Here is a 26046-nt window from a genome sequence, read left to right on the forward strand (position 1 = left end):
TCATTTCTGGCAGGGCCCCTAGGAGTCCCCAGTACCTCCCCTCTAGAGGCCCCCTCCTCTACCATGCCACACCCCATAAGTCCCTCTACCCCCCAACTCAGTAACATCCCTTACAGAACCCCCCCATGCTACACCCCATAGAGTCCCCCTCCCTCACCTGGCATTCATGGCCTGCCATACAATTTCCATACCCAGATGCGACCCTCAGGCCAAAAACTTTGCCCACCCCTGTCATAGTGTGTGGAAAAGGTGTCTACCAGACTTCACGTGGCTACCTTGCATATGTCTACGAAGGGCACATTGAGGAGTGCGGCTGTAGTTGATGCAGTGGAATACAATAAGGACCATCACTTGAAGAATGCATTTTACATGGGGCTTGGGGGTTTTCTGTGTGCTTATTTGAGAATTGTTTGCCTGCTTCAGGTTCAGGTAACAAAAAATAACAACAACAAAAAACCAACAAAAATTCCATCACTTAGCATTTAACAAAAATTTCCACGACAGTAACTTTATATATTTATGTATTTATTTATTTTCAGGCAAATGTCTGGGAAATTTACAAGCAGGAGTTGACTTGACACCAGTTTGCAGTGACTTGGTGAGTTGTCTGAGTTTTTTTGATGGAGGCTGCAACCTTGTGCTTCAAAATCTAAGATTTCATTTAAAGGAAATCTCTAATCCTTATGGCTGCAAAGAAAATGTGAAGCAAGTGTAATTGGTGCAACTTTTTCTGCCTGAGTTTGCAGAGAGACTGAAAAATAGCACTGAGAAACTGTCCCATTCTTCTCAATGGGGAGTAAATAATTATGTCTAACAGTGGAATTGTAAATATCAACTCTCAACCATTTCCCAGCTGATCAAAGAACACAAGGAAGAGGAAGAGCACTAATCACCTTGTGTCATTGCAAATAGAGTATACTAAAAAAAAGAAAAGAAAAGAAATAGTGGTGTCTGACAATATGAACAGAACTAAGGTGGTTAGTCCAGTGTCTTTCACCAATAACAATGCTTCCACATAAAGCCCTGTCATCCTCTGCACAGGTTAATACCACAGAGGAGGGCTCCAGTCTGTATTCAGAGTTTCTTTCTCATTCTTCCCCTGTGGTGTGTATTTTGCCACTTCCCCACCATCACTCTGGAGCTCCTGTGTCTCCTTCACAGCTTCTGTTAGAGCTCCTCCACAGGAAGAGTGGGGCGTTACAGACTGCACAGGGGGAACCCAATTATGTTAACGTTTACTAGGTGAGCATGAATTTCCTCATGAAATCCCCACGGAAGAGGAAGATGCTATGAAGATGGCTGGGGAAGGATATTAAGTTGGCAGAACCCATGCTTACCTGGATCCTCTCTGAGGTGAAGACCATGTGGCTCTTAAGACAGACCATCCAAACCAGAAAGCCTGGCACGGCCATCCTAGCCCTCGCTGGAGTGTTGCTATTGGAACATTACAATAGAATGTGGCCTGAGAGTAAAATAAATTCCCATAGCATTTAGAAATCTGCTTGGAAATGATCATGTCTTGCTGCATATTTATTTCACCTAGAAAGAAAACTAAGCAATTCTGTAACCTTTTACATTTATTTTCTATGTTGCAAAAATTAGATCAAGCACAGGGGATAATAAATCCGTGGAAAGTATCCAATTCCATCTCCTCTCCCCCTTCCACCTTCCATTCCATGTGAGCTGTTCTTAGATTCTTGCCCCGGCATTTCCAGCCAGAAGGGATCCAGACAGCTGGGCAAGTGAGCCTTTCTGAGTGCTTGCTTAAGGGGAAATATTAATGAAACTTCAATCTTGCTCTCTCTGTGCCCTGTGGGCCCAATACATTTGTATAGAGAACAGGTATACAGTGGAGACAGGAGTCTGTCAATATCATTAAACCTGCTGTTATTTCTCTTATGAGTATGGAAAGATGGTCGAGAGAGGAGGGGAGTGAGAAAGAAAGGATATTATGTTTTATGATTGAATTGTGAATCTCTCTCTGTCTTTTGTGTGTGGGTGTGTATTTATTTGCTTTCTTTCCCACAGCCTTGATGACAGCAGAGGCCTGGGACTCAGATCTGGGGATTTACTTCCAGTTCTGACACATTGGAAGAGATGTCCTTGAATGGAATCCCCATTTTATACCAAGGATCTTGTGGTGGGCTGGGTCTGAACTCCACTTCCTGTCTGAGTATCTTGACAAGACAAGATTCTTCAAGACCTTGATGGTCCCCTCTTTGAGCTCTTTGGCTGACAGCTCAATTCGGGGACTTTCAGTGCTTCTTCAGTAGTATGAACTTTTCACATTTCTCTACCAATGACTATCCTCCTCGCCCATACACTGTCATGGTGATCATGATCCAGCCAATAGGGTGCTGGACTGGGAGTCCAGGGAACTGAGTTATGTTCCTGGCTTCCTGTGCGACCTTAAGTAAATCACTTTACATCTCGCTGCCTCACTTTTCCCATGGGGATAACATTACTTGCCTTCCTATGTAAGGTGTACTGGGATCTATTAATAGTGTTTATACATCCTGGAGTGACCACATGGGGTCAGACACATGCACCCAAGAGGAGTTGGGTAGCAGCTGTGCAATTCTTATGCAGAATCCCTCCTTTCTTCAATAGGCTTATAGCTACTGTGGCCAGGACTCCCCAGGGTCAGAATCCGGTCCTCAGTATTTGCACAGGGCTTTTAACAACTAGGCTGTTAAAATGGGCTGGAGACCATGTGCTAATAGTTTTCCCTATGAGATCCATTCACTGCTCCCTGCTAGGCCAGAATTGCAGAGGACAGGCTTTCCGGAACTTGCACTTCAGATCCCAGCTGGAACTACGAAGCTCAGAGGTCCACGAAAATAAAAAACAACAACATATAATAACAATTAATTCTTTTCATCTCCAAGGCACTTTACAAGATTGGCTAAATTAAGCTTCACCACAACCGTGTGAGGTAGGTGTAGTAAATACCATTATTAGAGGTGGGTGAATAATGCATGGAAATTGTTCCACAAATATTCATTTGACTGTATGAATTAATTCACTTCAGTTGCACTCACTCCCCTTTTATGGTCACTTCTCTCCAAGATTTGAGCAATTCAGTTTTACTGGCACACACGTCCCCGGGGAACAAACTGCAAAGTCGTACACACGAGCATTTGTTCTTGGAGTGCTTGTGAGCTCACCTGACCAGAGAATAGAAACAACAGGTCTTTCTCCGGTAGAAATTGGCATAGCGCCATTGTAAAGTATGAGAATCTGGCCTATGTGCCTTATTTTACCAATCAGAGCTAAGTTAAGTGGGGAAAATTCCACCAATATCCTCTCTCTGAAATTCGAACACAATTTCATTTCAGCCATATTTGCCTCCCTTTTATGTTTGTCTGACGTAGAGCGGGGCAAAAAAATTCAGACAAAACTTTTTTTCTGGCAAAAAATACAGATTTGATGATACCAAAATGTTTCACAAATTTGTTATCTGTACTGTTGTTATAACTATGTTGGTCCCAGGATATGAGAGAGACAAGGTGGCTGAGGTAATATGTTATTGGACCAGATTATGTTTGTGGAGCTCAAAAGCTAGTCTCTCTCACCAAGTTCTTCTTTAGGTCTGGGAAAAGTAATCAGATTGTCACAGCTAAATACAAAGTGGAACTGATTGTTAAGTATAAGGAGCTAACACATGTTGCAAGAAACCATTCAAGGTGAAATGGGCAATTAACACCTTTGCAGTCATAGGATGCAGGAGAGTTAGTGGGTTATATATCCTTGTAATGAGACATAAATCCAGTCTCTCTATGGAATCCATGATTTTTGTTTCTAGCAGAATTATGAATTTAAGCTCCCAGGCTCATCTTTTGAAGGTGTCGGTGCAGGTTTCCTTTGAGGACAAGGACTGAGAGGTCAGATATGGAGTAGTCATTTTGTGACAAATGTTCGCTTATGGATGATAGGGTGTGCATGTATTTTGACATTTTTCTGTGTGAGTTAATTTGGGAGTGTAGTAATTTTTGGTTTCGTTTGTCTCTCTCACCAACAGAAGTTGGTCCAATATAAGGAAATACCTCACCCACTTTGTCTCTCACAAATGTGTGTCAGTTTTGCCAAATGCTTTGTGTGGAAAAACAAACAAACCCCTTTTTGACATTTTCAAAATAAAACATTTAGATTTTTCTGTTCAAAACAATTTTTTATTTCAAAATTTCCTTTATTTTTTTAATAATTAAAAATGTTAAAATATGATTGACATTGAAAAGAAATGTTTTGTTTCAGGTTGTAAAAATGTTTTTTTTTTGGACTGAAAACAACTTTTCAATTTGCCAGCACTTAAAAAAAATTGATTTCCGTATGATCCAAAATATTATTTATTTATTTATTTATTTTATTTTCAGAATTGCCAGTGAATTGGAAAATCCATTATTCATAAAACTCTAGTCCCATAGACATTATCTTGGGGACTGACCCAGGGACCGCCAGAGCTAAAAGTATATGTTGCTACGAGCTTGAGCTAAAGAACCAAGACTCTCTCACTATGTGACTGTAATAAACTAACATCCACTGTGGATCAGTCGCAGAGTGGGACCTGTAACATCACTAACTAGTGGGTTACATCTACTCCCTATAAATATCATAGCAAGTTAGTTTCCTGGAAGAATGTTCACAAAAATAGGAAATAATAACTTAAGATCACTTTGCGTGTGTGTGTGTGTGTGTGTGTGTGTGTGTTAAGTGAATTTGTAGCCATAGTAGAAACTGATTCTAATTTACACTCATGGGGTCAGGGAAATGAAACATCACTGGATGCACAGGTCTTATTAAAACAACAACAACAACAAAACAGTTTCAAATACCTACAACAAACTATGTGAGATACACCAATTTACACCAGCTGAGGATCTAACCAGATTCTCTTCGGGTGTAGATTGGCATAGGTCTTCAGTGGGGATTATAAACAATTTACAGACCAAGAGTTATTTGCACATGTGATTTAGCGAATAATTTCAAATAGCAAATACTTTTGAGAAACTCAAAATCTGCTTGTGGCTATTTCCCAAACAGAAAAAAAGGCTAGAATGGTCAAATCAACTACAGGATGCAAATTCCTCAGTTTGCTCTAATTATTATTTCCATTTTACCAGTGGGGACAACTAAGGCACTGAAAGGCTGAGGACAACATTTTCCAAAAGCAGTTGACTTTGTTTTGAGTGCTCATCTTGAGCCTCCTTTCTAGAGGTGCTATGCAATCACACCAACTGTCATCAATTGCAGCTGTGGCTGGTCAGAGCCTCTGAAAATCAGACTCTACGTGTCTCATTTGGGCACCCAAAATTCATGAACACTTTCAAAAACATTGACCTAAGTGACCTGCCCAAGGCCACACAGTGCAGTAGTGTCAGAGCTGGGGTTAGAACCCAGGTTTCCTGACTCCAGTCTTTAACCCAATAGACCATACTTCCTCAGGCTTAATGACAAAAAAATCTTCCCAACACCACCAGTAACCCTCATGTGTTAGGGACAGACTCTCAGCCCCCATTAAAAGGATTTAAGGGACAGTTTAATCTTCCCTCTATTGTGCATCATCTGCAATTGTTCAAATCTTTTAGTGTGCAATATTCCACAGAAAGAGTTCACATCCAAGCAAGAATTAACTCGGGAGTACTGATGTCCGAGCTCAGATGACTAGAACAAGGCCTGAAACGTACCCAGTCTTTTTCAACCCAAAATTATTAAGGTTTTGGTTTGGGATTTGAGGAGAAGGTTTCAGAATGGTTCTCATTTCAGCCAAACATGTTTTCCCCATAATTAATTTTGAGCTGAGTCACCAGCAGGTGTCTGAAGGAGGGGAGATAAATGATTTGGAGACTGTAAATTTTAAGGAAAGGGGGTAGGAAATTAATGTGAACCTTCTACCTGAAACATTTAATACAGAAAAATAAATATCAGTTTTCTGCACTTATAGAGCTTCTTCCAGCAGAGGTTCAAATTTGTTCTATCAAACTGCTTTTTTTTAATTAAAAATTGGGTTTTTGACTAAATGAGATTTTTCACAAAAAAGTGTTTGCTTCCTTGGAAAATATTGATATTTTGTTGAAAAACATAAATGTCTGAAAACCTAACTTTGACTGAACTAAAACTCCCATTACACAAAACAGCTGGGGACTCTGAGGACACTACTCTCTCCCCTCACTAAGTGAGGAGAAAGTGGTGCATCCTGGGAGATGCTGTCTGACCAGAAAGCTCAGCCCAACAGGATAATGGGAACATAAAGCATCTGAACTACATCACCCATGGATTACCACAGCACCATTTTGAATATTTTGTTTCCATTTTCAGATGAATTTTCTTTTTTAATATTTTACTGAAAAGTTGGAAAGTTCCACAGAAAGCGTTGATTAAAATGAAAAATAGTTTTTTTGTTGAAAATTTCTTCAGAAAAAATTTACTTTTCTGACCAACTCTAGTTAATATATACCCTTTAAGGTAGATACAACTCCAAATGAAGTCACTGGGGGCTCTTTCCATTGACTTTAATGGGAACTGGAGCAGGTTCTTTGTGCTCCGTCTCCTAGCCCCATGAGCCCTGGGTTACTGTTTAACAAATCCATTCCCGTGGGCACCTCTCCTTCTTTGTCAAAAAAAGATAAAAGTACTGAAGGTGCAAGGAAAAAGAGCACAGTGTATTTCTTAATAAAGCCGCAAGGTTACAGGGGATTGTCTGCTAATAACGTGCCAGTGGTTTGATGACAAGCTGCAGCAGCAAGCAGCAGGGACACCACTTCATGGCTGAGGCTTTTTCAAAGGGGTCTGTTAAAAAGTATTTCAGAAAGAAATGTGTGTGAAGTCTTTAAATGTGTCAACAGGGAGGATGGACATGTGAACTCTGCTCACTCGTGAGCTGATGCCATCCTTCAAAGCAGAGGAGATCGACCTTTCCAGTTGAGAATCACTGAGCAGCAGCAGGGGGTGTCCAATATTTGTTTCTGAGAGTTTTTGAGGGTTTTTGGTTTTTTTTGGATGCAATGAAGAAATGGAAAGTGGTCAACCAAAGCCAAAGTTCAGCTGAAAATCTTTTATTCCCTGGAAATTGGTTTGGGCCTAGGGGCGTGGTAAGTCACTGATTAATCAAGCTGACAAATCACCCACCAATGGAGAAAACAAATACACAAGACAGGACAAGGAAAGCTTGTTTCTCTGATCCCGCAGCTATGAGAGGCCAGTTAGATGCGTTCTGAACCCTAAGTGCATGGTGGGTGAATTCTGTAGTGCAAAGTGGGACAGTCTGCCTGCAGGGCCCTTATCCCCCACAGGGCCCATCGTCTGTCTTAGTTTGCCACTCCCATCTTTGAATCACTTCACATCAGGTTCTCTGGGAAGGGTGTGTGTGTGTAAATATAACAACATAAACCCCTCCATTTTCTACAGTAGAAATAGGAAATTATTTGGTAAATAAAGAAAGCACAGTTTAAGATCCATGACTCAGCAACAGAACACATTCAGCAGAGAAATAACAAAATCAAGGGCATTTCAAAAGCAAGGAGCAGAGTTTCAGACCTTCCTGCATTTTCCGGTAGGTAGACCAAAGTTCAGGGTGTTGCATCTCCTGAGAAACAGACAATGGTCTTGCAAGCAGTGTAAGATCTCTTTACACTGCTGGAGATGTTAGTGAGGCCCTTTATTCCTAAGACCCAGGCCAGTAAAGCACTTGAGTGAGTAACTCAACTGGGGCTACATATATGCTTAATGTTAAGCTTGTGTGCAAGTGTGTTGTTGTATCAGGGCCTTACAGAGAAAACACCAAATCCTGAACTCATGTCTTGGCCTGTAACCAAAGAAGGGAGTGATTTTTAGCTGCAGGGTGGTCTCGAGATTAAGGCACAGGAGCAGACAGACAGTGTCCTTCCAATGAGAGATAAAATAATAACAGAGTTGAGGGAGTCTATGGGATTGAGATCTGACACTCTCATCCAGTGGCAAAGCAAAACAATGCAGAGACGGAGCCCAGAGCCAGAGGAAAGAAAGATGCCATTTAAAAGCTGCAATGTAAATAGCTCTCCAGTGAACCCTATTGTTGCCACAGAAGAAGGGAATGATGGAAGAACAGGGAGGAGGGGGGTGCATGCACACTTGCTAAGGGATTGGCTGAGGCAGGCTCCCAGTCATAGGCTAACATGTAGAAATGAGCTCTGAACACAAGTGAGTGGGCTTAGGAGGGGACGGCTGAGCGCTCCAGAGAGAGATGAGACAAGTCTCAAGCAAAAGAAGATCCCTAGGTGAGGAGAGGGAAGAAGCCAGGGCTGAAGCTGGAGGTGCGGCTCAGTGCATAGCAGGGGAGTATGCAAGGGTCCAGCTAACACATGTTGGACAATTTCAGACAAAGTGAAGTGAATGGAGTTACAGCAGCTCAGGTCAGGTGTGATTTTGATCCATTATGAGTCACGTCCCAGAAAGATTGCCTCTTTGATCCCAATCAGATTTTACAAAAGACCCAATACATGCTGGGACAGGGCCATTTGGGAGATCTGGTTACATTCAGGCAGATGATATATAATGTCTAACATGTCCAATAAAACTGCTTCCAAGTCTGGCATCATTAAAGGCTCTATCCATAAGACACACCTGCTCAGATACATGCCTTCCAGGCAAAACAGTTTTATTCAGCTTCATTTTCAAACATTTATCAAACACTGTCCAGAGCCTCTGATTTATTCTTTAATTCCCAGTCTTCTGTACACCTCCAGCAACTGCTGTGGTCACTCCAAAAGAACCCATTTCTATGAGCAAAGCCAATGGAAAAATGTTAAATTGCCTCAAACTTAAATCAGCATTTCTTCTTGGAATGTAGCTTTTCCATAGACAGCTCACAAGAAATAAGGTCTAGTATCTCTCCAGACTTCCTGAATTGTGAACCCAGGCACTGATGACGTGACACAGCCCCAGGCATATTACAGTCCAGGGCATATTGCCATGCTATGACCCTGGGCATCACACCCCTCTATGGTCTCAGGCCTGACATCAGATTATGACCAGGACCTCTGACCTATGGGGAACCTACCCTGTACCCCTCAATGTATCTCCTTTTGTGTGTGTGTCCAGATAGGAAGGATTATATAGCTGGAGACAACAAAGAACAACTCGTTTGTACAGCACCTAGCACAATGGGGTCTTCGGAGACTAGGGCTCCTAGGCAGTAGGGTAATACAAATAAATAATAATAAATTGAAAAGGGGCTCACAAACTAAAGCTTATATTATGGATTCAAAGTCCTTCATTCCTTGAAATTCCCCCCTCTTGTCTGAAAGCAACTAGTTTTGGGGCTTCTTTGAACTGTGGTTTTAGATCTGGGATATAATCTTCCAGGCAGCAGAATAAACAACAAAACATCACCAACAGCAGTAAAACAAGCAAAGCAAACATTAATGGCTGATATTTTTGTCTCTCTGTAATCTCCCTCGCTTCTCTCCCACAGAGACATCTGAAGGGAGCTGCCAGAGCCTTGACTGCAAAGGAGAAGTTACAGATATGAGGAGCCACTTCAAGTTGACATGAGACTGTTTTATCTGTCAGTCAAAAGCATGGGATGAACAGTCATTTAGCAACAATGCCACTGAAATTATATTCCTTTGCTTTTGAAGTACATAAATATTTGATTTCCTCTCCCTTACTTTCGATTCTTTTCTTATTTTAAAACACAAGCGCACATATTTTTAAATAAATCTCTTATTTTTAAGAGTCACATTCAGTCAGCTTGAAATAAATATTCAAGTGTCTCTTGACGTAAGAGAATTGGCATGTATCCTGTCTTCAGCTGATAAGAGAAAGACAGTGAAAGAGAACGACAAATACCCAGTGGTATGGCGGGTTTGTGTCCCCTTTGACACACGGAGTCCTTGCATTTAAAATCTTGATGAGACCAATTTAAGAACAAGAGTCGGCTGGTCTCAGACTTGCCTCGTGACAAAAATACTACTCATAATTGGCAATGATTGCATGCCTATCACTTGGGTTCTTAACAAATCCAGAAGCTGCGTCTGCTTCCATGGGAGACATTCAGAACGCCTGCTTTATAGACATATGCATATATGAACAAATAAAGATAAGTTTAATTAGCTGGGCTTAGTGGGATTGTTGTTTCAAAGGCTGGCTAATTGTACAGTGTACCCCTTTAGGCTATGTCTAGGAGTGTGATTCTCCTGCTCATGTACACATACTCACGTAAGTATAAATAGCAGTGTAGCCACAGGAGCACTGTTAGTGGCATGAGAGGTGTGGCTGGGCTGAGTACAAACTTACCTAAAACCAGTGGGTATGTACTTGGTAAGGCTTAGCCATGCCTCCGCTGCCTGTGAGAGCTAGCGTGAGTGTGTGTACACAAGCAGGGGAATCACACCCCTCACTCCTAGTGTAGATTTTGCCTTAGTGTCTGGTCTGCACAGGGGATAAGAACCTACTACTGCCACCAGCTAACAGTTACTCCTTTAGCTCAAGCAGTAGAAACTTGCTTTCCTGGTGCTGAAGATCTCGATTGTATCCCCACTCATGTCTCTTGGGGAGGGAAGCAGCATTGTTACACGTTTCCACTATGGAAGAACATGTCCTGAATATTCACTGTTTTAATGGTGAACAGCAGGAACAGCAGGTTCCGGTGTTCAATAACCACAATTTGAGATGGAAAGTGAATGAGTTTTTACAGGGTAGCAGTGGAGGGAGATTACAGCTTAATTAATACTCAGCACATCCTGGGGAGCTGCAGTAGCATTACAGGGGGACCTCAGGCAGGTCTGTGTTTTGAATGAAACATTGAAATTGAGATTTTATCAAAACTAAACAGAGATCATAAAGGGTTCTGGGAAGTGGGGCTGGGGGGGAGTTTTAATTATTGCATCAACACAAAGGGATAAAGCAGAGGATGATTATTTATTATTTACACAGAGCCACAGGTGTGCATGGCCCTCTAACGCTTTACAGGAAAACAGATATGCTCCCTGTTCTGACAAACCATGTACAAAGGTTTCTCTCTCTAACACAAAACTGAAAAAAGGTCTTGTATACAAAAAGATATTTCCAACTAGGGAAAAATCAAATATTTATTCTGTTAACAGAGGAGATTTGGAGCACAGAGGAACAAGGTAATTTCACCTGTGAACAAGCTGCTACAAATAGCTTCCCTCGACAATAAGGAGAAAGGAGAAGGAAGAATGAATAGGAAGGTTTATAACAGTGCAAATGTGTGCAATGCTAAGGCACTCTTCCTTGGAATCAGACGGTGAAAGAATTTGCCAGCCCAGATCAGATCACTGGGCCCATCAAGTCTGAAAATCCCCGTGTGTGTGCATGCACATGCGCACACACACTCAAGTACATGTTTAATACTACAGTAGAACCTCAGCATTACGAACACCTCAGGAATGGAGGTTGTTCGCAACCTTGCAATGTTTGTAACTGAACAAAACATTACGGTTGTTATTTCAAAAGTTTACAACTGAACATTGACTTAATACAGCTTTAAAACTACTATGCAAAAGAAAAATGCTGCTTTCCTTTTTTTTTTTAGTAGTAAACTTTTAACACAGTACTGTACTGTGTTTGTTTGTTTGTTTGTGGGTTATTAGGGGTTTTTTTGTGTGTGTTTGTGTGTTTTGTCTCTAGTTCCAAATGAAGTGTGAGGTTGACTGGTCAGTTCCTAACTCTGGTGTTTGTCACTCTGAGGCTCTACTGTATGTCATTAATTTCAGAACTGCAGTAGCTAACAGTTTGGGCACAATCACAGCTCTTGCGTCAGAGGAATTCCTCTCATTGCTGGGATTCCACAGTTCCACAATGATGCCCTTAAAGAGAGGCACAATTACAGTACCCTACTTCTGACAGTGGACAGTTCCTGTCACTTCAAAGAGAAGGGCAAACTTTCAGCACAGTGCAGTACACGGGGAGACTAGAGACGGGAAGGGAAATAGAGAGCCCCTCCTTTTTGTTCCTCTGCATTCAATTTGCTTAACCATGAGGTCTGAGTCTCTACATTACCTTAGCTTGGGACACAGCCATAATTGTCATTTCCTGTTCTTACAATGATGCAGCCCTGTTTAGATCCAACCTGGCATATGAATTCATGACCCTCCACAGGTCAACACACACACCGTGTAAAGCAGGAGCTCCTTGCTCTACATTTACTTGCCACTCACCTCCTAAGGTGACCGTAGAGACAGTGAGGAGAAGAGGCCTAATGTTTCATGCTGGGGGTGTTTGTTCCTGGGGCCTGATCCTGCAAACACTGAGGTCCCAGGAGTTCTGGATGTGGTTTGCAGGGTCCATTCCCTGCAGAGCGATCCAGGGAGAATGAAAGAAGCTAAACGGCTACTGCTCGTTGCTGAGAAAGACATTAACAAAGAGCAAGTCTGCTCTCAAGAGAACATGGAGAGAGAGATGAAAGTGCTTCTTTATTTAAAAAAGAAATAGCACTACTGGATTAGCAGCCCTGGAGATTAGGGTGACCAGATGTCCTGATTTTATATGGACAATCCCGATATTTGGGGCTTTGTCTTACATAGGCATCTATTACACCCCCCACCATCCCCGTCCAGATTTTTCACACTTGCTGTCTGGACACTCTACTGGAGACTGAATTCCTCTCCCAGCCAGCAGGATAGGTACAGCACAGAGAACATCAACTTCCAGCTTCCCTCTGCCCCTGCCTCTCTCGCAACCTAGAGAAACCACCTCTGCCATTGGGAGGATGGTTCAGACTTCCAATCGAACCAATCCCAGATGGTACTAAAGGCCAGCGTGGTGTTTTAGTGAACAGCTCTCCACCAGGAACTTGACTGAGAACCCTCACTACATTTCACACTGGCTGCAAATGGTAACCACTGACCTGAGCCAGATTTGAACTGGCACTCTAGGTTGGAAAAACTCCACAGCCTTGTCACGTCCCTTGTGGTAGAGAAGAGGGGAGTAGGCACTAATAAACATACAAGGGGATTCTTTAGGGAGGCTGCCATATACACAGAGATCCTATGGTTCCCTCTGGCTTTTCAGCTCCCAGACTGACTAACACAGCCTGTGCTACTACATAGTGTCACCACACAGGGTTTCCCTAAATCTTGACTTGGACTCGACTGTCATGAAAGGGACTGTTGACTGCACTGCAAGCCTTTTATCAATCCCTGGAGTCTTCCAGTCTCCATGGATTTGAGGAACCGGATCGTTAACTACTACTTTAGGCATGTTTAACGTTCCTTTACTTTGGTTAAATAGGCTTTAAGGATGTATTTGCCTGTATGAATGCTTATTTCTGAGAATGCCTGTAAACAGAATATTGTTTGAAAGCCCTCATATGATTTGCCCCTCTGTACATGGCCTATTTAAAGGCCTGGCTGCTTATCAGACATCACAGGGATATTTTGCCTGGAGACGGGCAGTGGATAAAGAGTGTGGGATTGTATCTTGCTTCTCTACATTCCCAGGGGCTAGTAGGACTAGGGAAGAAATAATCTGGATCAGGCTCTGGTTTGGAGATGTGCTAGATGGTGACTTGTGGCAATACTTGTAACAAAAGTTCCCAATCCAAAATTGCTGCCAATATGCTCTTTTACCCAGGAAGTGGGACAGGAGGAGCAGTGTCAGAACCCCCTACTCAAAGTAGCCAATAGCCTGGTGTTTATGGCACTTGCCAGGGAAGTGTGAAACCAGGTTCAAATCCCTGGGCTGAGGCAGGCAGAACAAGGACTCAAAGCTGTGTTACCCACCTCCTAGGTGAATACTCTAATGACTATGCTATGAAAGGGTGGGTGAATGTCCCTTGTTTTGACTAGAAATTCTAACCCGGAAGTGAGAACTCTTTCCTGACTGAAGTTTAATAAAAACGGATACATCCCCATGAAAAAAATGCGGGGGGGGGGCCTGGAAGGGTGTTGACAATAGGGAATTTTCAGAGGAACAAATGTTTTGCTGAAAAATTCTTGACCAGATCTACATGGGAGCTGGGGAGGGGAGGGTACAATGAAAGACACAGCAGGAGAGGGAGCTGGGGGCAGAACCTGGCTTAAAAAAGGACAGGGTGATGGGAGTGCTTGGGCAGGAGATGGGTTATAGCAGAGGTGACGGGAGAAGGGCAGGGGGATGGTGGCGGGGATAAGACCAGGGTGGGGTGCTGGTGTCAGAGCTGAGCTGGAGCAGAGATCATGGGAGCAGGGCAAGGGGACAGGTGCTGGGATGGGGGAAATGCTGGAGCAGGGGATGGGAAAGATTCTTGGGGCTTTTTTTGCTTTGGATTTTTCCCCCATGAAGAGAATTTCTGCCTTAGACATTGCAGGTCACTTTGCCCCTCTCACCCCAACCCAAGAGGGAAGCATGTCCCCTGGGCCTGAGCTCCCAGCCCCTGCCCTGCCCTAGGCTTCTCTCACCTTAATTACCATGCCGTGTCCATCCCTGACAGGGCCTGGAACTCCTGCCCTTGGACTCCTGCACGGATGTCGCCTAATGAAGACATCTATAAATATGGGCACATTAGAGCTCACCATCTGGCTGTACCTTTTGGACTGCTCCCCTCCCCACAGATCAGTGCACAGGGAGACTGCTGCAGCCAATCAATTATGCCTCCATCTCCTGCTTTGGCATTCACAGACACAGCATGCCCGATGGCCTGAGCCGCGGGCTGAGACGTGGGTTCTTCATCAAAGCGAAACATCAAGCACAACTCAGCCCCTACTCTCTCCCCTCTCCATCCTGAATCCTGGCTGTCACACTCATACACACTCCCTCCCTCCCCCCCTTCCTCTGGTGGAGCGAAATCCATCCCATCCATTTCAAGAGAATTAGACCAGGGAGCTACCTTTTTCACCCACTCCATTCACCCCGTCTATCCCCATATACTCTCAGCCACCATTTTGGCTCTCACACCTAACCTCTCCTTCAGCTTTCCCCCATCTTCTCCTTCTCGCCTATTTTCCTTTCTGTTTCTCACTTGTGCTCTTTCTATTCTCTCTCTCTCCCCGCCATCTCAAACTCCATTACAGTTGCCTGGCCAAGTTCTCAGGCGCCTGCACATGGAGGAGCTCAATGAACTGCTACAACAAATTCCATTCTCTCAATATTCTGTAGCCACAGGATAGCTAAGAAGATTGTATTTCCTTTGAAGTACATGAATATTTGATATCCTCCTCCCTCCTCCTCCTCTCTAATTATTCTCTTATTTTAAAACACCAGCTCACACATGGTATTTAAATAAAGCTGTTTTTAGAGTCACAATCAGCTGGAAACAAACAAGCCAGACTCTTGAGACACATAACAATTGGTGTACATCCTACTATTCAGCTGAGAAGAGAGGGTGGGCAGGAGACCGTGTGATGAGGCTGTTCCGAGCACGGGGTTACAGTGCCAATCTTTCACATCTAAAGGCTTAGATTCAAACACCAGTTAAGTCAGCACAAGTGAAATAAGATTTGTGGTCTCAGCCTGGTCCCTAGTGCATGTTTATCCAAACTGCAAAAAAACATTGTGCAGTTCAGCACAGCACTCTTTGTTCAGGAGATAATTGGAATAGCAGGGGGTGCAGCAGGTTAGGAGCAAAATGCAGTGACAGAACTGAATGGGACCAGGACTGGAACAGCAGGCGGGCTGCAGGGTAGGAGTGAGAGGCATTGGCAGAGCCCAGGACTGCGATAGCAGTGGGTGGGCTGCAGGGCAGGAGTGAGGGGCACTGGCAGAGCTGGGTGGGGAGCCCAGGACTGGAATAGCAGTGGGGCTGCTGCAGGGCAGGAGTGAGGGGCATTGGCAGAGCTGGGTGGGGAGCCCAGGACTAGAACAGCAAAGAATGCTGCAGGACAGAACTGAGGGACATTGGAAACATTTTCATAGCTCTGTGTGTGCGCGCACATGTACTGAAGGAGTAGTGTGACATCACAGCAACTATACATGCACCCCCAAGGCCCAACACAATTGAGCTATGCTGATTTACACCAACTGAGGATTTAGCCTTGTCGCATGTTCCCAGCTCTGTTTCACAGCACAGGTTATGGAACACCATCAGACTTCTGAAAGTATTTTGGGTGTCATAACATTGTGATATCAAAGAATGGGTGGCTGTACCAACAACCGTGCAAATGCAAACGTAAGGCAGATGATCGGCTGTGACTGCAGGTAGCTGTGCCTCTGGGTAGGTAGCTGTACAAAAGGGCAGATGGCGGCACCTGTGCCAGTGGGTTGACAGCTGTCTTAGTGTGCATGGGAACTGGGCTATGTAAGCCAGTGAGCAGCTGTGCCCCCAGGAAGGTGGCCCGTGACTGTGCGTAGGGAAATGTACTTGTATGCAGGTAGCTGTGCCAATGACTAGGTGACAGTGCATGAGAATGGGCAGCTGTTCCACTGGGTGGACAAATGTGTCCAAGGGCAGGTTAGAGGTGCTGTCTGGTTGGCATATGTGCCCGGGGGAAATGACAGATGAATGTTTGTGCTTGTGGATGGATAACTGTGCCCATGGGCCCTCGCGGGTGGGGGAAGGAGGTGTGACGGGGTATATAAACCCTGATCTAGCATGGAAGAGGGCAAGGAGCTGCTTTGGGCTGGAGTAGCCTTGCCCCAACACACCTGCAGATCATGCCAGGAGTGGAGGAGGAATTAGAGGGAATTCCACTCAGATGGAGGCAACCCTGGGAAGGGAACAGCCCACTGAGCTTCTCCAGCCCCGGGGAGAGGACTGAGACCCCCTGCTGAAAGAGGGTGCAGAACCCCTGAGTTGAAGGCTAAAGGAACTGAGGCTGGCACCAGAGCTCATCAAACTCTGAAGTGGACACTGCTGCTCCCAGGCCCTTCTGAAGTAAGAGAAGCCCCTATCCTGGAGGTAGCTGCTTGAAGCTGTTCTTTATCTTTCTTTTGTTTAACCCCTTTTGCTGACTATGGGCTGTGTGGTGGCATCATTGGGGACACAGACAGGGTACAAGACTGTCAAAAGGCCCCAGCCAGAAGGTATGTGCCAGCCTGCTAGAAAGCAAGCACCTACTGGGATGGAGGTGGAGTAACTGGACTCACATGCATGCACTCCCCATATGGCCTAAAGTGGGTGCCTTTGGGAGAGAGAGCTTGGCAGACAGCCAGTGGGAAAAGCTAAAGTAAAAGGAACCTACCCAAGACAGACTTAGTAATGAGCTGAATGGGGTGTAGCCATAGTTCTAGCATATAGAATCAGAATTGCTCTACTGTGTGTCATGAGTTCTGTACTGCCAACAGCCAGTGGAGATTCTCATTTAGCTTCAGAGTGAAGGACCTGAGCTTTGGGAGCAGGAGGTCTAATCTTTGCTGCTGCCATGTGGTCTCACTGTGCAATGGCATGACAACTGTGTAATCCTAGGTGACCAAGGATTTGTTATGGTCTGCTACATTGGCAAGAAGCACAGGAATACCAAGTTTTATTAAATAAATAACAATAATAAAAAATGAAGGGCTTTACAATGAGAAGGGTCCTAAAGTGCTATACTATACATGTGGAAAGCAGTTATGATATGACAGCACACACAAACACAGCACAGCAGTCTAGGATAGGAAATGAAGAAGAATGCAATATGTAACTGAAACTGCCAGGGGATTTAAGGAGATAGTGCTATTGGAATTTGTTCAAGACACTGAAGTTAATACCGCTGTTCTTATGAAAAAGATCATGAGAACTTTAATGACCACAATTGACCATGGTTTTCCATCACATAAGATCGCACCTCCAGTAGCACAATGCCCCTTAACAGCACCTCAGAAGTTGTTACAAACTGATTCAACAGTGCAACTTCCCATAGCAAGCTGTATTTTCCTTGGAGGTTTCCCATCCAAGTACTGATGTAACCTATCTTACAAGCCCTGACAAGATCATAGCCCCGAGCAGTTCAGCTACAGATATTTTAGTCTTAGCTTAGTCTCCGGGGAGACGGAGGTTCTCGTTCCTAGGAGGTTCTGTGTAGGGCGAGGAACACACACTGGAAGTGTTAAGAGACTAAACTTCTCTCTCAGACTGTGTACCCGATATAGGGTCCATTCATGAACAAATGAGATGAAGTGTTGTCTTGAATGGACGTACATTCTGAGACTGCCTTGCACACTACGTGATTGTGAATATTTATGGTTAGGGTTGGGGCCTATTGTTGAAGTAGCACAGAGAGAAACCCAGAACTGAATGAACTCCCATTTCATGCAAGCAGAGAGGTGGTAGTAGTTTGGGGGTGAATTAGAAGAGTCCCCTAGAGAAACTCAGCCTTGAAAGTACAGTTCTTCTCTGAAAAGTGTCTATATAAAAATGCAGCTCTCTCAATAGATTGGCTCCCTGTATGCTAGTCAGATACCCTGACCTTAGTCACTAAAATGAATGTTCACTGCCTTTTCCACCTGTCAGAGCTCCAAAGTCAGCCCAGCCCAGAGACAGAGAGCTGGGGTCCGTTTTGACTCATGCATCATTAACATAATTGTTAACTCGATTTTGTCAGCAGTATCTTTATTCTTGGTTATGGGGAAACCAGAAAGAACCTAGATTGGCTTTCAGATCCCTGGGTAAGCTGTTGAACAGGGAGCGAAGGAAAAAAACATACATCCCTTGATTTGTAAAAAGATCAGATTTGCTCTGTCATCATGGAGAGACAGCTCCCTGGTGTTATCTTTACAGAGTCACTTTTCAAAGTTTGAACCACATTTGAAAGTATATGGAGACTAAATTTTCTTTCTGGGAGAGGCTGACTTCTCTTGGCCTGGACTGGGATTGACTGATGGAGCTGCAAAGAGCAGTCTGGAATTTGATGTATACTACATCAGTGTTACCACCCAATCTAGTGATCACTGGGCTACAAGATAAGCAATCGGGGTTCATTCCTCTGCTTTGACACAAACATACTGGCACCACAATGGAGCCCTTCTCAGTGTATCTTGTTTACCACATATAAAATGGGGATGATGATACTGATCCTTCTCATGGGGAGACTAAGGGTCATCTTGCTTGTAAAGCACTTTGTGATTCTGGGGTGGAATATGCCACAGAAGTGTATATGCCGGCATTGTTACCTCCACTGGCTCAACACAGGAGAGCTTGATTTGAGGGTTTTACTGATGAAGCTGTATGAGGATGTCCAGTTCAGAAAGAACACACAGGAAAGAAGAACCAATAAATTCATCATTATTAAAAAGCAAGGCAGAAAAAGGAGGGGGGACTTCCACAAAAGCCATGTGATTTATATTCCTGGGGAAGTCAGCTTCCTTTTCCTTCAGTCCAAGCCACCTGAGGCTCACACAGGAAGGAGCAGAGCCGAGGGCAGAGGTTAGAAGCTAACAAGCTGTTGTGGAGGTGGAGGCTAAAGCACAGAGAAGCATGCGCTGGGCGTACATACGTGATCCTGCTGTTTCATGCATCACAAAGTTCCCCAAGGAGCAGGGAAGCGAGGAGGAGACATCTTGGCTCCCTGAAGACAGTGAGGCAAGGCTGCTTTCCCCCCCGCCCCATTTAGAGGGCAGGGTGGGTTTTTTGGTTTGTTAGCTTGCCTGCAGTTCTGAGGGTAGAGCTTTCATCAAGGGGAGGTGGGAGATGTGTGGGTGTGAGTGTGCGGTGCAGTGACGAGGAGGAGGAAAGGGACTGCAGCCAGCCTATCCTGCCTGGCTGTCACACAGCTAATTGTTCTAAAACAGCTGGGCCAGACAATAGCATCTTTAATGGCCCAGCTTAAACACGGTCGTGACAGAAATCATAATATTTTTTAATCTCCCTTTCTCCCAGTCTTCTGGAAATCCATTTTAATGACTGCAGTTGGCTTTTATTTTTTTAAATATAGATAACTTTTTCCTTGTTGCACAAAACTTTTCTTAAAGTGACAGGTTTCAGCTCTCTCTAGGATCCCGGACTATAGGAACCATTGGATTATTCTGGTCTGTAGTTCCTGACTCCCTGCTGCCCTGGGACAGGCCAGTGGCCCATCTAGCCCAGCAAGCAGTTTCCAGGCCATTCTGATCCCCTTCCCTGAGCATGTACATGAACACATACTCCCTAGCCACACAAACATAAGAAAGACACACTCCTCCCAGTCACCTTCTCCCACAAACCTACCTTCTGAATATTTAGGCATAACAAAGTCAACTGGAATTCAAGGCCAATTCATGACAATCAGGGTCAGCTGCACCTTCCTCACAGACCGTCAGGGAGTTATTTTTTGTTGCTGCACAGTTGGGGGGGGGGGGAATTCACTGAAAACAAACCCAGTGCTGATAGTTTTTAAAGTTAACATGTTTGTTATTTTCCATGTTTGACAGGAACTATTTTAAGATGCTTTCGAGGAAATTTTAAATAATTATGACTGAAATTGGTATTAATAAAAGTGAGGGACAACCAGCCCTAAATGACCATAAACTACATACACTGAACAAGTTTACCACACAGCTCTGCCAACGCCTCTCAATCCTGACCCACAACATTCTCTGCTATTCCAGTCCAGTCCTGGGCTCTCCATACGTGTCTGCCAATGCACCTCAATCCTGGCTCACATCACCTCATGCTGATATATTTCTTGGGGCCTACTCTCATAGCTCTGCCACTTCACCTCAGTCCTAATTGCACCCTTTTTTTGCAATCTCCATATTTCTTTTTACTGATGACCTCACCCTTCAGAATCCTTTGCTCATCTTCATCCAATAAAACAAAAATAAAAAGGCTATAATGCTTCATAATTCATTTTCATTGCTTCGTATATGGCCCAACTTGGCTTTTAAGTCCAGTGCAAACTTTTTTTTGATACTTTACATTGAAAAAAATGTATAAAAACATCTAATTCATACATTCTTATTTGAAATGTTAACAACTGCCCAGTGCCCAGTGCTATATATTCAGTAACTGCTGTTATTTACTTTCAGGTTTTCTGAGCTTCCAGGTAGGGTAGAAACATATTTATTTGTATACAGTAAAGGAGTTTAGAATCTACAGAAAATGTCATGACTACCTCAGAACACAACTTGGTGACTCACTTTGGGGTCAGGACCCAACACCTGAGAAACAGTCACCTCATGCATCAACCAACTGCATCACTCAGCACTTTTGAGTCAATTTCTAAATCTAAATCACTACCATAAAGATTGGACCCCAGCTCACATAAACATAAGAGGTTGACCTTATAGACTCAGTCCAAATGAACTGGCAGACTGTTGCTGGGGGCTATCAGACAATGGGTCACATCCTTGCACTAACATCTAGTTCACGGTTGTACAGAACAAGCCTTGGAATTTCATCTTCAGTGTGAACTAGCTTGGAGAGTGAAAAGTTGAGGTTACAGGTAAGCAACAGGGTAAATTACCTACTCCACTATGGATTCAGACAGCATTGTGCCTGGAGCACTGAACATTGTCCCGTACCATGCCTATGGGGGTAAGTGAGGGCAAGGATCCAGGAGATGGACAATTTAAGCACCTAATTCAGCAACGAGGGAGCAGCCCAGAGAACTGAGAACTTCTGAGAGGAAACCCGAGTTGCCATTATTATGATGCTGATTTATTGAGTATCTATAGGCAGTTAGGTACATTTTTGCTCTCTGTTTGATGGTTGTTATTTCAGTGGTGCTTTGTGTGGGCACAAGACCCTGACTATACACCGTTCGTTGCAGGAAAAGAGCTAAAGTCTGAATAAACGAACAGAAATAAAAACTAGCCGCAATGGGTAGTTTTCAAGAGACACTGCTGCTGAAGCTGCTGCATCGGGAATTCATATCAGCTGAGTTGTCACTTTGTCCAGAATAAAAGAAACAGAAGCTTAAAAGACTATAATAGAAACAAATTATCAACACCACCATCAGCAACAAAAGGAGCAGCTAACACCTTGGCCTCATAAATATACCTCTTGCCCCAAGCCATGAAGGTTGTTAGCTCTGGTGAACTGCTAAGGGGGCACAACCTCAGGGTCCAAAAGCGGGGGTCCTCAAATGAGACAGCACTGTCCATGGTCCTGAAGTGTTTCCCCAGTAACGGACAGTACTATAACAGGGTAAAGACAGCTGCATTCTCTCTTACTGAGCTGCATGTTTTATTGGTTTTACTAGCCTTCCTGTGCAGTGGTGCCGAGGTAATTATTACTGTTGTTGTTGATTTGTTTTACAGTAACACCTAGATGCCCCTACTGAGCTCAGGGCCCCGATGTGCAAACAGAGCCAGTCCCCACCCCAAAGAGCTTACCATGTAAACTGACAAATCAGACAGAGGATGGGGACAAAGGAAGCATTCGTATCCTCATTTTACAGATGGGAAACCAAAGCATGGAGAGATTAAGTACCTTGTCCAAGATCACACAGGAAGTCTGTGGCAGAGCCAGCACTTAAGTCTATCTCTTCAGAGTCCTGGTCCAATGTGTTAACTACAAGACCATCCTCCCATCTCAGATATTGAAGAATATCTGAATGTCCAAGGCACTATCAATTGTAATCGCCAACAAAATATCATAGAATCAGAGGGTTAAAAGGGACTGCATGGGTCATCTAGTCTAAGTTCTTGAAAGGCATATGCCTGTTAACTGAGTGCAGGTTTTCTGAGTGCCGTTTGTAATTGCATAGTGATACACAGAAATATACCGTACATTGGAGAAACCGTGGTCATCTGCTAAACTGCATTTATGCAGCCTTGGGAGAATGAGAGGTGATTAAATTAAACACCAGTCAATTTAGAGCAAACAGAAGGTAGTGCACCTTCCTGCAGTGTTTGGAAAACCTGTGGAATTCACGGCCATAGGAGGTTGTCAACTCAAACATTGTGGCTGGATAATTTCATGAGTACTAATAACATCTGAAGCTATGCCGCAAGCTTAGTGAATGACACGAGGAATCACCCCTCAGGCTTCAAGGCATAACGGGCTTGAAGGGGCAGGAAGGATTTCTTTTCCTTCTTGTAAAGTATTGTACATTTAGCCAAATACACACACACCATCCTCCGAAGTATGTAGCACTGAGTGCAGTATTAGCCACTGTGGGAAGAGGATACTGGGACAGATGGACCAAATTCCTAGATTAGACAAAGGGAAATTCTATGTTTCTCTGATAAAGAGAGGGGAGGAGGAGAAAAAGAAAAAAGGAAAGATAAAGGGAGAGCAAGGAGAGCGAGCGAGCAAGAAATAAAAAGGGGGAACACTGGAGAGAGAAGTGTAAAAAGAGGGAAAGACAAAGGCACAAAGGAATCTAGTAAAAAGCACCAACTTTTTTCCTTGCTCACTTAAGAGCAACATCACAGAGCGTGTCTCTGAATTCAAATGAGCGGAAGCAAACGGCAGGTCATGCAGCAAACATCTCTGCCCATCAGGGGCACAGCTGACCTCTCCCCACCCGCACAGGGCTTGCAGCTCTCCACCATTGTTTACATTAGCAGTGAAGCCAGGGACTGGTATGTGATGCCACCGACATGCCTCCTGTCAGTCAGCACTGTGGCTCCTGTGCCCTGCCATTGCTCAAGTCCAACCATTAGAGCCAGCTAGCACAGCTCCCTCTGCTCCAGGCCTCTCTGTGATTGACAAGGGGCCCAATGGAGGGAAATAAAATCACTGGCTTATTCAGTTTTCCATTATATAAGGCAGCATCAAGAGGGTTTGTGTCGCTTGGATCCAAAACATTTAACACGCAGGGAATGAGCTACGCTAGGAAAAGGACAGAGATTAAACCAGCCAGGCTACACAAGAGTGAGTTATTTACATGATTAAGTTAAAAAAGGCAACTTAGCCCAGGCTCCGTGGGGCTTGCCGGCCCACATACATGGAGAAGGGGGAACCAAGGAACCTTGACTGCTTTGTTTAGCTGACCCATGTAAAACCAATACTTAATATCTTATGTTGATATAGGACCCTTGATCCGGAAGAGCTGTACTGACACACTGATTATGCATTCCTAGGATTTGCTTCACTCATTTCCAGGCAGAGATGTGTCTGTTGTTTCACAGCATACAACAATGCTACGCAACCGTGTAGGAAGAACATCATCTTGCTCTGAAACTGCAGGAAGAATTTTGCATGAGAATCCAGATACTTATGTTATTCTTTGGCAAGCGTGGCTGCTTAATTCCCTCCATCTCTTAAGCAAACCATCACCAGAATTTATAATGTAAGTGCTTAGAACCTTGGCTTTATGGCTCAGCCAAAAGAGGTGACCTCCAACAGCAAAGCACCCCTTAGCACTACACCGAGGCATCATCACAGTACTGACTAAAATAAAAGAGTGCCACCTACTGCCTCACCAACGCCAGTCCTTTACAATTCTGGGTTGCAGAGAGTCCCCTCCTGAGCTAGCCCAACCCTACTGAGCTCCTGAAATCTAACAGGATCACAGAACAAGATGGAATGTTTGCACATGACTCAAAGAGCTGGCCGTTTTTCTTAGAGCCGTTTCCTTTTAGAGATAGCACATCTTTCTGCAGCTCTGAATTTCTTTTTCTGGCAGGCCTTTTCATACATATGAAAAGAAATATCTGATGAAATATATTCCTCTATCTCTACGTTAGAAACATTACCAAGATTTAATTAATATATAATCGTATCAGTGGCAAAGAGTTAATTGAAATATTGAATAACTACAACTTTAACATAATACTGCAGACATACTAAGCAGCTGGTTTATCCACAATGCTATACACATTTTAGTTAAAAGTTGGAAGAAGACCGTAGAGGTATTATTTTTGCAACACAAGGGTATTCACTAGATTGTGCCAAGGTTTGTGTGCATGAAAAGCATCGTGAAAATCAGCTTAATGTGGGTTTTCTTCTCCAATTAAGAAAAAGGGGGGAGAATCTGTTTTACATACTAAGTATGAATTTCTCTATTAATTGGGATCCTTTAGCAATGCAGTATTATGAGCACATAAAGCCAAATCCCCATCTCAGTGGGAATCCACTGACTTCAGTTGAGTTACACCGGGAATGAATGTGGCTAATAGCACGTTTTGAGTTCCCTTGCATGAAGAACACTTTATACTGACCAGTGCCATGTATTAATTGTACATGGTACCCGTAAGGAGGCCTGCAGAGCAGCTACTGTAAGAAAAATCTGAGCATGATCAGGATATCAGTGTGGTGGGTGAGGTTATCAATATACAAGGTGAGGTTATCAGTGCAGCAGCTGAAGTTCTATTACATGAACCTGAACTGAAATCCTGCATCCCAGCCTCTTCAGATGTTAGCAGTTTGTTAACAGAGCTGATTTTGTGCTCCAGGCTTCTCTTTCTCTACAATGGACCCCAAACAAACCTCAGCTTCATATAACCTCAAACCTGAGAATAATTCTGATTTAGATCCAAACTCTGTATAGGAGACCAATCTGCAGTCAGCATAATCAGAGAGATTATCAGCATTGAATTTGGAATATGGCATTTTCTCCTCTAGCTCATTGGTTAGAATCTGACCTAGGTCAGTAGTGGCTGAAATTTGTCACCATCGGAAGCCCCTCTGAAAAAATAAAAGAACCGGTGGGTCTCAGACCAATCGCTAGTGGACAGGGATTCACATCACAAAACCACCCCCACAATTTGGCACTCGGTACCAAATCAGTAGAAAGTGGTTGACTAGTTAGTGCATGAGCTAAGGACTTGGGAAACCTGGGTTCAATTGCCTGCTCTGTCACGGATTTCCTACATGACAACGGGGAAGTCAAATAGCCTCTTTGTGCCTTAGTTCCCCTTCTGTAAATTAGGAATAACAGTACTTCCCTACCTGAGTGGTGTGTTGGGAGGGTAGACAGATTAAAGATTGTGAAATGCTCACATCCTGCGGTGGATGGGGGCCATAGAAGGGAGACTGAACTGCTCTCTAGAGATGGAGTAAACTCATTTCACTAAAATAACTGATCCTAACATTCATCCATGTTGGATTCTGGTTTGGATTTTAAGTTCCTACAAAATTCAGAGGGCAAGATTCTGTGCTGTGAATCTTAGAGCTGCGGCACAGAACTCAGAGCCCAAAGGAAGGAGAACTAAGGAGGCTTTAAGCCGCCTTTGCGTTCCCAAGCCTGAGCTTCTCTAGGGTCCCCAAAGTTAGACAGACAGCCTCCCTGGGTTTCCTGGAATCTCCACAGCACTGCATGCTGCAGCCCCACCCTACAGCCCTGT

General features: G+C 43.9%; 1 protein-coding gene and 1 long non-coding RNA gene across 2 annotated transcripts in view; one reads left to right on the forward strand and one right to left on the reverse strand.

The window, feature by feature from the left end:
• LOC120399662 (limbic system associated membrane protein) overlaps positions 1 to 26046 on the reverse strand; it is a 1355472-nt gene that overhangs the window by 882408 nt on the left and 447018 nt on the right. The gene's annotated exons all lie outside the window — the stretch shown is intronic.
• On the forward strand, positions 20949 to 24376 carry LOC120399836. Its single transcript, XR_005595392.1, has 3 exons — positions 20949 to 21254; positions 21582 to 22036; positions 23842 to 24376. It is a non-coding gene; the product is annotated as an uncharacterized LOC120399836 (long non-coding RNA).

The sequence above is a fragment of the Mauremys reevesii genome, linkage group 1, assembly GCF_016161935.1.
Source record: "Mauremys reevesii isolate NIE-2019 linkage group 1, ASM1616193v1, whole genome shotgun sequence".
In the NCBI taxonomy this organism is placed as follows: Eukaryota; Metazoa; Chordata; order Testudines; family Geoemydidae; genus Mauremys; species Mauremys reevesii.